The following is a 10,776-nucleotide window of genomic DNA, read 5'->3' as shown; positions in this document are numbered from 1 at the left end:
CTGCTTAGCCAATTCCTACCTCCTATTATCACACCATCCTCTGAAGAGGTTACCCAACTTGCCGATAGGGAATTGGGATGCAGACTGCTCTGCCTTTACTTCTCCTTCACATCTCCTATTCACCAATTTAGGACTTTCTTTTCTCCCTACAGATAAGATTTATGCAATTTGGGAGTCTTCTAGATAAACTCACTGAAGGGGTACCCCAGTGCCTCACCCTACATCCTTGTTCAGCATGGAAGAAGCCATAAAGGCATTTTTTTAAAGAAAGAAAGCACTTGCATGCAGGCAAAACATTCATAGATGAATATGTGATTTATGTATAAAAGTAAATAGGTAGCAATTTTTCAAAAGAAAGATATTGGTCCAAGTAGGGCATCATGGCACACAGCTTTTATCTCAGCACTTGTGAGGTAGAGTCATATGTATCTCTGAGTCTGAGGCCAACCTGGTTTACTAGAAAGTTCCAGGCCAGCCAGGGCTACATATTGAGACCCTATCTAAAAAAAAAAAAAAAAAAAAGAAAGGAAAAGAAAAGAAGAAGAAATTGGTTCAATTGGTTATCAAATTTTTCTGTATTGTGCACATGTTGTTTTGTTTTCATTTTTTTCTGAGAGGTGAACTTTAGATGAAAAGAACTATGATAAATACACCTTTAGTCATGCAGTAATAAGGTGTGGAAGAAAGGAAACATTCTTTTGTCTTTTGATTATTGTGTAGTCTTTTGGTGATCTCCTGCCTTTTCATTATGAACTTTTCCTGTATTCAATTGTTGCCTCTTCCTCCTGCTCCTATACCTGATCCGGCTCCTCCTCTTCTTCCTCCTCTTCCTCTTTGTTAGGTAGAACAGGATAACTGGATGGGGCTTCAGTGTAGTATTCTCCTTCTCCTATGTGGAAGGCTAGAATAGGCTAGTATTAGGTATTTCCCTTCCACAAGGTTGATTAGGCTCTGGTAAAATAATTTTTCCTAATGACAGGTCTTTTTTAAAAAAAAAAAAAAAGAAGAAGAAGAAGAAGAAGAGGAGGAGGAGGAGGAGGAGCACACTCTGGTGTATTTCAAATAGGTGTTTTCTCCTTCTCTCTGCTGGAAGGACAAAGAGATTTCCCATTAATAGTCATTGTGAAAACCTAAGTAAAACTCACAAAAATGTGGAAGAGGTTCCAAAACTGGATCTCCTTGGAATTTTTATCTCTCAGGCTTGACCCCATGGTGCCTTCAACAATTTATAAATTATAGTTAAGTTTCTCTTACCCTTGTACTGGCTCTTGCTGAAGTTTCTGCTTTTGAATTTCTGCTCTGTTAAGTCATGACCATGTGTTTCCCTTTCTGTCTCTTCAGCTTTGGGTACAGAAGTTGGCATTGTGACTTTATTTTTCAGACAGATATAAGAACAGTTGCTGGTTTTTCTGATGCTGGAAAGTCCAAGTAGCACTGCATCTAGAGGGGTGGTGTGGTGGACTGGCTGGTTGCATCACAACCTGATAAGGACACCATGTTGTAGCAACATGCAAGAGACAAATTAGGAAGCAAGAAACTGGAGTCTTGTCCTTTCGTAGCAATCTGTTCTCATGGTCATTAACTCGTTCCTGCCAGATCATCATTAATCTCTTGACAGAGGTCATTATGCCTCAGTCACCTTCTACTAAGCCTCACCTATTTTTTTAATTTAATTTTATTATTTTTATTTAATGTGTAAGAATGTATTGCCTGCATGTACGTAAGTGCACCTGTGTCATGCAATGCTCACAGAGGTCAGAAGAAGGTATCAGATCCCTTGGAACTGGAGTTATGGATGGTTGTTAGCTGCCATGTGAGTGCTGGAAACTGAACCCAGGTCCTCTGCTAGAGCAGCCAGTGCTCTTAACTGCTGAGCCCTGGTATTACAGCATTTTAACAATATTCTGTTGATCTATGACAGGGTATGCCTTTCCATCTTCTAGTGTCTTCAGTTTCTTAAGTGATTTATATTTATCATTGTAAACATCTTTAATGTCTTTAAGTTTATACCTAGGTTTGTTTGTTATGGTGGTATTGTGAATGGATTGTTTTCCTGCCTTCAATTTCAGTGAGTTACACATTAGTATATTGAAAAATTCCCAATTTTTTGTATGTTGTTTTTGTTCTGCTATTTGACTAAAAGTCTTTACCTGTCTATCAGATCTAAGAGTTTTCTAGTGGAATCTTTAGCATATTTGAATAGGATGATGTTGTCTACAAATAAGCATAATTTCACCTCTTCTTTACCTATTCGTATCGCTTTTATATTTTTCTTTTGCCTTTTGCTTTGGCCAAGAATTTAAGCACTATATGCATAAGCAAGGAGAATGTGGACACCTTTGTCTTCTTTCTAAATTTAGAGGAAATGCTTTTTCCTTTCTTTCCCAGTCATTTTAATGTTGGCTAAATGTCTGTCTTAAATAGCTTTTATCATTTAATCTTCTGGTTTCTTCTGGACTTTTATCATAAATGAATGTTGAAGTTTGCCAAAGTTTTTTTTTTCTGCATCTGTTGAAATCATGGTGTGATTTTTGTCTTCGATTCTAATTGTGTGCTATATTATGTTTATTGATTTGCATGTGATGAATCATCCTTGCATTCCTTGAATACAACCAATTTGATCATGGTGTATGATCTTTCTAGTGGGTTGTTGATTTCAATGTGCCAGTATTTTATTGATATTTTTATATCTGTTCATTCAGGAGGTTGGTCTATAGCTTTTATTTTTTTTTTTTTGGTTTGTTTTTTTTTTTTTTTTTTTTTTTTTTTGAGACGGGGTCTTACTCTTTAGCTCATGCTGCTCTGATATTCACTGTGTCACCCAGGATGGCTTTGAACTCATGACAGTCCTCCTGTTTCAGTCCCCCGAGTGCTGGATTACAGGTGTGAGCCACAATGTCCTGTTCTTAATGTGATTTTGGCAGTAGGAAAGTGTTCCTTCCTTTCAATTTAATGGAGGAGTTTGATGGGCATTGGTGTTAGCTCTTTGAAGGTCTGGTACAATTCATCAATGAATCTGTCTTACCAGGGCTTTTCTCTTTTGGGGACACGTCTGTTGTTTACATCTCATTGGTGATTGTTGATCAGTTTGAGTTGTTTATATCTTCTGGTTCAAGTTTAGCAGCTCATATATATCAGATGCACCATTTCTCTAAGATTTTTTTTAATTTATTATATTCCATAATGATTCTTTGATCTTTGGTATGATGTTACCTACAAATAAGCATAAATTCTTAGTAGTATCCTATTAATATCTCATAATATCCATTCTTGTCTCTAATTTTATTTATTGATCGTCCTTTTTTTTTGGTTACTTTGTGGGTTTACAAATCTTGTTTATCATTTTTAAAGAACCAACTCTGGGGCTGGAGAGATGGTTCAGTGGTTAAGAACATGACTGCTCTTGCAGAGGACCCGGGTTTGATTCCCAGCACCCACATGGCGGCTACGAACCGTCCTTAACTCTAGTTCCAGGGGAATCCAAAGCCCTCTTCTGAGCTCCATGGCATTGCACGGCACGGGTGCACTCACATACATGCAGACAATACACTCATACACATAAAATAAAAATAATAAAATATTTAAAAAAGAAAGAACCAACTCTGTTTCATTGATTCTTTGTATTCTTTTGGTTTTTGTTTAATTAATTTTAGCTCTGATATTTTATCTTTCTATAGATGCACAATTTTAGATTTGACTTACTAAGATGTTGTATATCATTAGTTTATTTCTTTGATATCACTTTGATTTTTTTTAATTTAGAAATTCATAGGTTTTCCTTTTATAACTGCCTTTGTAGTATCCCACACAAACTGTTAAGTGGTATTTTCTTTTCATTTGATTATAGGAATTTCAAAATTTGTCCCATTATTTCTTCAATGACTCACTGGGTTTTTTTTTCTCAAAACTACATTGTTCTTTCGCCTTATGTTTTTATAGAATCTGTAGGCTTCTTTTGATACTGATTTCTAGTTTTATTTCATTACTATCTGATAAAATACAGAAATTTCTTTGATTTTTTTTTTTTTTGGTATTTAAGACTTATAGCCTAAATTATAATGTATTTTGGAGAAGGTTCTCTGAGCTGCTGGGAAGAATGTGTATCCTACAGCTGCCAGATGGAATATTCTGTAGATGTTTGTTAAGTTCATTTGATTTGTAGTATAGTTTAACTTTGAACCTTTGTTAAATTTTTGTCTGGATGAGCTATCTATTAATGAAAGTAGGTTATTAAAATCTCCCACCATTCTCAGGTATGATAGTGCATGCTTGTAATCTCAGCACTTGGAAAACAGTAGCAGGAGGGTCAGGAATTTAAGGTCATCTTTTGCTACAGAGCAAGTTTGATGAAAGCCTGGGCTACATGAGACCTTGTCTCAAAAAACAAAACCAACCCACCTTGCCACTAAAGCTCCCCACTATTATAGTATCTAGACCTATCTGTTCTTTCATATCTAGTACTGTTTTTTGAAATTGGATGTACCAATATTTGGTACATAAAATTTTTATTATCATTATATTGTGAATTGTAGTACTCTTGGTTGGCAGAGCTTGTTTATCTTCTTTTTTTCCTTTTTAAAAATTGTTTATTTCATACATGCATGTAATGCATTTTGATCAAACCCATTCCCCTTTCTTTCCCCTCCAATTCCTCTTTTAACTCTCCCACCTCTTTTCCCTCTCAACTTTATTTGCTCCTTTTTTCTTTAACCCACTGAGTCTAGCTAGTGCTGCCTATATGTGCATGGGTATAAGGCCATCTACCAGGGCATGGGGTTGCATTCCTAAAGAAAATTGATTCTTCTTCTCCCCAGCCATAAATTGCCAGTAACTCCTCAGCTAGGGGTGGAACCTCAGGAGCCTCTCCCACATCCATGCTGGGATTTTGGTGATCTTGCCCAGATTTTATAAGGGGACTCGGGGGAAGAATTTCAAACAAAAAGGGGTGGAATGCAGATGGTATGAAGAGAGAAAGGAGAATAATGGGACAGGAAGGGTTAAAAGGGGTAGAGGTGGGAGGGCAGGGTAGAGCAGTGAGTATGGGGAGAGGTAGCTTAACACTAAAGACCTTTGAAAATGCCTTATGGAAACCTACTACTTTTCTGGCCATGTCTGTTTTGGGCTCCAAATGCCTTGTATAGTTGAAGTTTTATATCTTTCCATGGGTTTCAGATTTTATTGGCATGATTTTATTGAATTTGTTTTCTTGAAAGTTGAGGGTCATTGTTATTGGTTGTAACATTTGATTTTTGTTTTTTATTTTCTTCCTTCTATTGCTATTTAAAAATAATAGTTCTTCAAGCTCATCTTCAGTTCCTGGTATTCTTTCTTCTAGTTCGTGTATTCAGTTGGTGATTGTTTCATTGGCTTAAAATTTTGATTCATCAAGCTTTTCATTTCCAAGTTTTCTGGGATATTTTTCCCTTAGTGTCTCTGCCTTGTTGGTGAATTTCTCATCCAAATCTTGAATGGACTTCTTTGTTCCATTCGTTTGTTTAGTTTCCTTCTCTTTTGATCAGTTAAAATAGTCTTTTGAATGCTTGGGTACTTCTTTGGCAGTGTATTTTGATTTAGTTATTCAGAAGCTATTAACTTTTAGAAAAGTCATTCTGTTGACTGTCATATTTCTTGTATTTCTTTTTAATGATTTCTATATCTTTTGGAATGAGTATTTTTTCAGTTTTTATGGGTGTCTTCTTTAAGTAGCCTATTCTTGATGTCTCAATCAGTACCACTCAGTAGAGAAAGCAGACTGCAGTAGCAGCTCAAAAGGAAACCAGGTATTTAAATGTAGTAAAAAGGATTGGGAAACAGCTACATTTCCAGTAAGAATGAAAAAGAAAGCCAAGATTACTATTAGTATTATGTTAGTATTAGCTCTCATATTGCTTTTTTAGAGTTGTGACCCATTAACCTGACAGAATCAACTTAAGACATGAAGAATTAATTTTTGCTCTGAGTTTTAGAGGAGTGAGTTCATGGTCACCCAGCTCCATTTTTCTGGTTGCATTGTAAGGCAGAACATTTTGTCAGTAGGTAGTTTGTGGCAGAGGAGAGTTGATTGCCTCATGAGAGAGGGAGAGAAGAGAGACAGAAACAGAGAGAGAGAGAGAGAGAGAGAAAGAGAGAGAGAGAGACCCTAATTAAATACTTTCACATTAGCCCGACCTCTTGAAGTTTCCAAAGTATCCCCAGAGAGCTGCCAGGCCTTTAACACATGAGCCTGTGGGAGACATTTAATATTTAAACCATACCAGATATTTATAAGAAAAAAAATGAAGTTCTAAAAATTAGTGAAGGGGCCAGGCATGGTGGCACATGCCTTTAGTTCCAGCACTCAGGAGGCAGAGGCAGGTGAATCTCTATGAGTCAAGGCCAGACTGGTCTACATAGTGAGTGCCAGGCTAGCTGGGGCTACAGGGAGACCCTGTCTCAAAAAGACAAAAAAAAAAATAGTGAAGGGGAGCTGGAAGGGAGGTTCAGTTGTTAGGAGCACTAACCGCTCTTGTAGAGGACCTGGATTTGAATCCCAGCACCCACGTGGCAACTAACAACCATCAGTAACTCCAGTTCCACGGTCTTTAATGCCCTCTTCTGTCCTCCGCAGGCATTGCACAACACAGGTGCACTTATGTACATGCAGGCAGCACCCTCATACATATAATATAAAAACAATAAAGAAATATTTTTAAAAATTTTATTTATTATTTTTATTTTATGTGTATGCATGTATTGCCTTCATGTAGGTAAGTGCACCCATGTTGTGCAATGCCTGCGAAGATCAGAAGAGGCTGTCAGAGCCCCTGGGACTGTAGTTACTGACAGTTTTTAACTGCCATTGGGTGCTGGAATTTGAACCCGGATCTTCTGTAAGAACAACCAGTGTTCTTAACCGCTGAGCCATCTCTCCATCCCCAAGAAATATTTTTAAAATTAGTAAAGTAAGCCCATGTGTGGTGGTGTGTATCTTTCATCCCAACACTCTGGATGCAGAGGCAGGTAGATCTCTGTGAGAGCAAGGCCAGCCTGGCCTATATAATATGTTCCAGCCAGCTGGGGCTACAAGGAGACCCTAACTAATCACAAGCCCCAAAAACTAAAGGTAAACGCATTAATAAGTAATAAAAACAGGATAGGGACTGGAGAGATGGCTCAGTGGTTAAGAGCACTGGTAGAGGGCACAAGTTCAGTTCCTAGCACCCACACTGTGGCTAACAATTGTCTATAACTCCAGTTCCAGGGAATCTGATGTCCTCATCTAGCCTCTATGGCATACTTATATCCATGAAAGCTAAACACTCATAAAATTAAAATATATTTTTAAAATGTAATTTAGAATCTATTTTATTTATTGTTTTTGTTTTATGTGTTTGAGTGCATTGCCTGCATCTGTGGGAGTGCATCTGTATCATGCAATGCCCTAGAAAGCCAAGAGAGGGCATCAAATGCCCTGGAACTAGAATCATGGATGGTTGTTAGCCACCATGTGGGTGTTGAGAATCGAACCTAGATCCTTTGCGAGTGCAGCCAGTGCTCTGAACCACTGAGCCATCTCTCCAGCCTCAAAAACATAATTTCTTATTTTATTCTAAATATGCATCCTCATATATACAGAGAAGTATACCTTTTACCCTTCATCAGAGAAGCTTCTTTTTGCAACAGATGGAGACTTACTAAGTTCCAGAACTGGTCAAATGCAGAGAATAAGTGTCTGTGAGATGCTTAACCCTAAGTGACACATCTTCAATGTAACCTGTACACATAGGATGAATGCATCTCTCAACTCTCACCAGAGAGGTTTCCTCACACAGCAGATGGTAATTAACACAGAAACCCACAGTTGGCCAATGTACAGAGAACAAGAGGCTGCAGAGTGCTTATCCATGACTAGGACACCTATTTCAAACCTCTGCCTCCCAAGGCTCAGGGGTCATTGCAGAAGAGGAGGTGAAAAGATTGTAAGAGCCAGAGGGAGTGGATGACTACAAGGAAACAGAGTCTTCCAGTTACTCATATGCAATGGTGGCAGCATGTACAAGTCCTATGCAAGCTCAAACCAAACAAAATCCCAAGCTAACCTATTTTGGCAATTGATGTCTGCTGGGAAAGGGAAAGATAGTGTCTTACAAGGATGGGACCCTTGGTGGGCCCAGTAGATGAACCTACACTGAAGGACATTTGGGGATACAAATTAGATTCTTTAGGCCATATTATATATGAGAGTACATTAAGTTGGGGGAGGGACAGTGGGCAGAGCTGTGCATAGCGGAGGATATCTAAATACTATCAAACTATGTTATATGAAAATGGCAAAAATTCAGTTTAAAAAATTAAAACATATTAAAAAAACAGGGTAGGGAAAGGAAAAGAGAGAGAAATGGCAAAACAAGAAAGAGAAGAGAAGTATAGGGATGGGAGTATGAGAGGTAATAGTGAGGGGGAGCAAAATGCTAGTACAGCAAATACAGAGCAAAGCAATCCAAATAGAAAACATAAAATAGACCACTATTTCTGAGGAGTTGGATAACGGAGACACTTGCTTTTTCCCAGAATTTTCTTTTTTCAGTTTACTTGGAGGGGTTGGAATGGGGGCTAGTGAGTTGTTTTCTTTCTGTTTTCTGAACAAGTTAGACCAGAAATGGCAATTTGCAGATTGAGCCTCACCCTGAATTTCTGGCTGGGGCTTGCTAGTTGCTATGACCTCTGCTAGACTGAATGCCTGCCAGTGTTCTGTAATATGCAGGCCCAGCAATATTGCCAGTGTGGGAGCCACCCTCAGCCAACTGCTTGGATGCCCCCCTGTACCTTCTGCCAATACGATACATGGGTGTGGGAAATGCCTTAGTAGTAGTGTTTCTGGGGCTCTGAGATTGTAGAAAGCAGTCAAACCAGCAGTCAAACCAAAGCAATCTCCTCCTTCCCCCACAAAGGGGAGGGGAGGGTAAGCAAAGTGTGAGCACTGAGGGGGTCCTGGATGCTCTGACTATGCTAGTCTTTTCCAGGCTCCATGTGTAGTCAAGCTGCAGTTTCCTAATGGAAAAGCATCTGTTTATTTCTATAGCTTGCTCATATATTCACTTGCCCTTTCAGTGGCTAGCCCCACTGTTAATGACATATTGGTGTGGTTCTGAACCTGACCATAAATCTGGTGTGGTTCTGAACTTGACCATAAATCTGGCAACTAGCCTGGTCCTACTGAGCCCAACCAGACTAGTTGATCCACAGTCATTTTGCAGATTTGTGAAAATAAATTTGTTTTAAACTGAGTGTTGGAGATTGCTAGTTATCTAAGGTTATCTAAGAGAAACCAATATGCAGTCAAATTCTGTTACTACTTACCAGTACTTACCACTTTAAGACTTGCCACTTGAAACATGTATCTTTAGTTTTGTTTGTAGCATCAATGAGTTCAAGCATAATTTTGTAGGACAAAGAAGATAAAATGTTTTTAAACTGAAAAATGAACCAGGACAGCCAAACTGGACTAATTGCAGTATGATTCCTTAAGGAGTATTATCAGATTCTAAAATTATCAGCTCATTTTTGACAGTGGAACATTGTAAGTAAAAAGTGGTACTTTATTAAGTGAAATACACTATTTTGGATATATTATTTTAACTGTATTAATTCAACTGTGAACCTAGAAACTTACAGCCACTTGTGAAAGAGATGTACTCTTGCTCTGGAGTGTGTTACTGAATATGTTAAAGCTGTAATGAAATGCTTCTTCTAATCATGTAGTTATTAAAATTTTAATACTCAAAAATCTTTGATTTTTCTCACTAAAGGCTTCTTTAATTTGGAAATTATACTAATGGTATGCCACTTTGCTTACAAATTTAAAAAACCTATAATTTTATATAAATCAATTTTGAGTCTTCACGGAAGCCCAATTAGAAAGCCCTACTCTTTGACCCATCACCCCAAAAGAAAACTTCATACCTTTTAAGCAGTTTACTGCCCTTCTATCTTCCTTGTATCCTCTGGAAACCATAATCTACTTTCTGTTTTCTTGGATTGTCTTTCTGAACATTTCCCATAAACAGAATCATAAAATATGTGACTTATTGTGACTTTTAAGTTAGCATTATGTTTTCACGGCTCCCCCCCCCAATGATCTACAAGGCATTTTCTTGATTGCTAGTTAATATAAGAGGGCCCAGCCCACTGTGGATGGTACCATTCCAGGATAGATGAGCCTGGCTGTATGATAAAAGTAGCTAAGCAAGTCAGTAAGCATTTCTCCACAGCCTCTGCTATAGTTCCTATCTCCAGATTCCTGCCTTGAGCTCCTGCCCTATCCTTCCTGATGATAGACTATACTGTAAACTAACATAAACCCCTGCCCATTAGTTTTGGTCAGTTTTTTATTTAGAACAGATATATACATGGAAAAGAAGGAATTGAGTCATATGATAATTCTCTAACTTCTTATGCACTACCTATTTTACACAGCTATGCCATTTCACTCTCCTTCTATTAGTGTTTGAAGGTTCTATTTCTCCATATTTCCAATTAATTGTATATTTAAAATCTTTTCTTTTATATTTATTTCTAGAGGCGGGGGCGGGATTGATTGGGATTGTGTATGCACACCTCATGCCAAGGTCAGAGGACAACTTGGAGTCAGTTCTCTATTCTTAGCATGTAGGTCCTAAAGGTCTAACATAGATCATCAGGCTTGGCAGCAACTACTCTCACCTACTAAGCCATCTTACCTCCTCTTTTTTTTTTTTTTTTTTTTTTTTTTTTTTTTTTTTTTTTGGACGGGTTTTC

General features: G+C 37.9%; 1 protein-coding gene across 9 annotated transcripts in view; it reads left to right on the top strand.

Moving 5' to 3' along the window:
- Tanc2 (tetratricopeptide repeat, ankyrin repeat and coiled-coil containing 2) overlaps positions 1–10,776 on the top strand; it is a 496,754-nt gene that overhangs the window by 117,364 nt on the left and 368,614 nt on the right. The gene's annotated exons all lie outside the window — the stretch shown is intronic.

Source organism: Nannospalax galili, unplaced genomic scaffold (genome assembly GCF_000622305.1).
Source record: "Nannospalax galili isolate Female #2095 unplaced genomic scaffold, S.galili_v1.0 scaffold1023, whole genome shotgun sequence".
Taxonomy (NCBI): Eukaryota; Metazoa; Chordata; class Mammalia; order Rodentia; family Spalacidae; genus Nannospalax; species Nannospalax galili.
The sequence above is the reverse complement of the archived record's forward strand: the minus strand, read 5'-3'. Positions and strand labels throughout refer to the sequence as shown.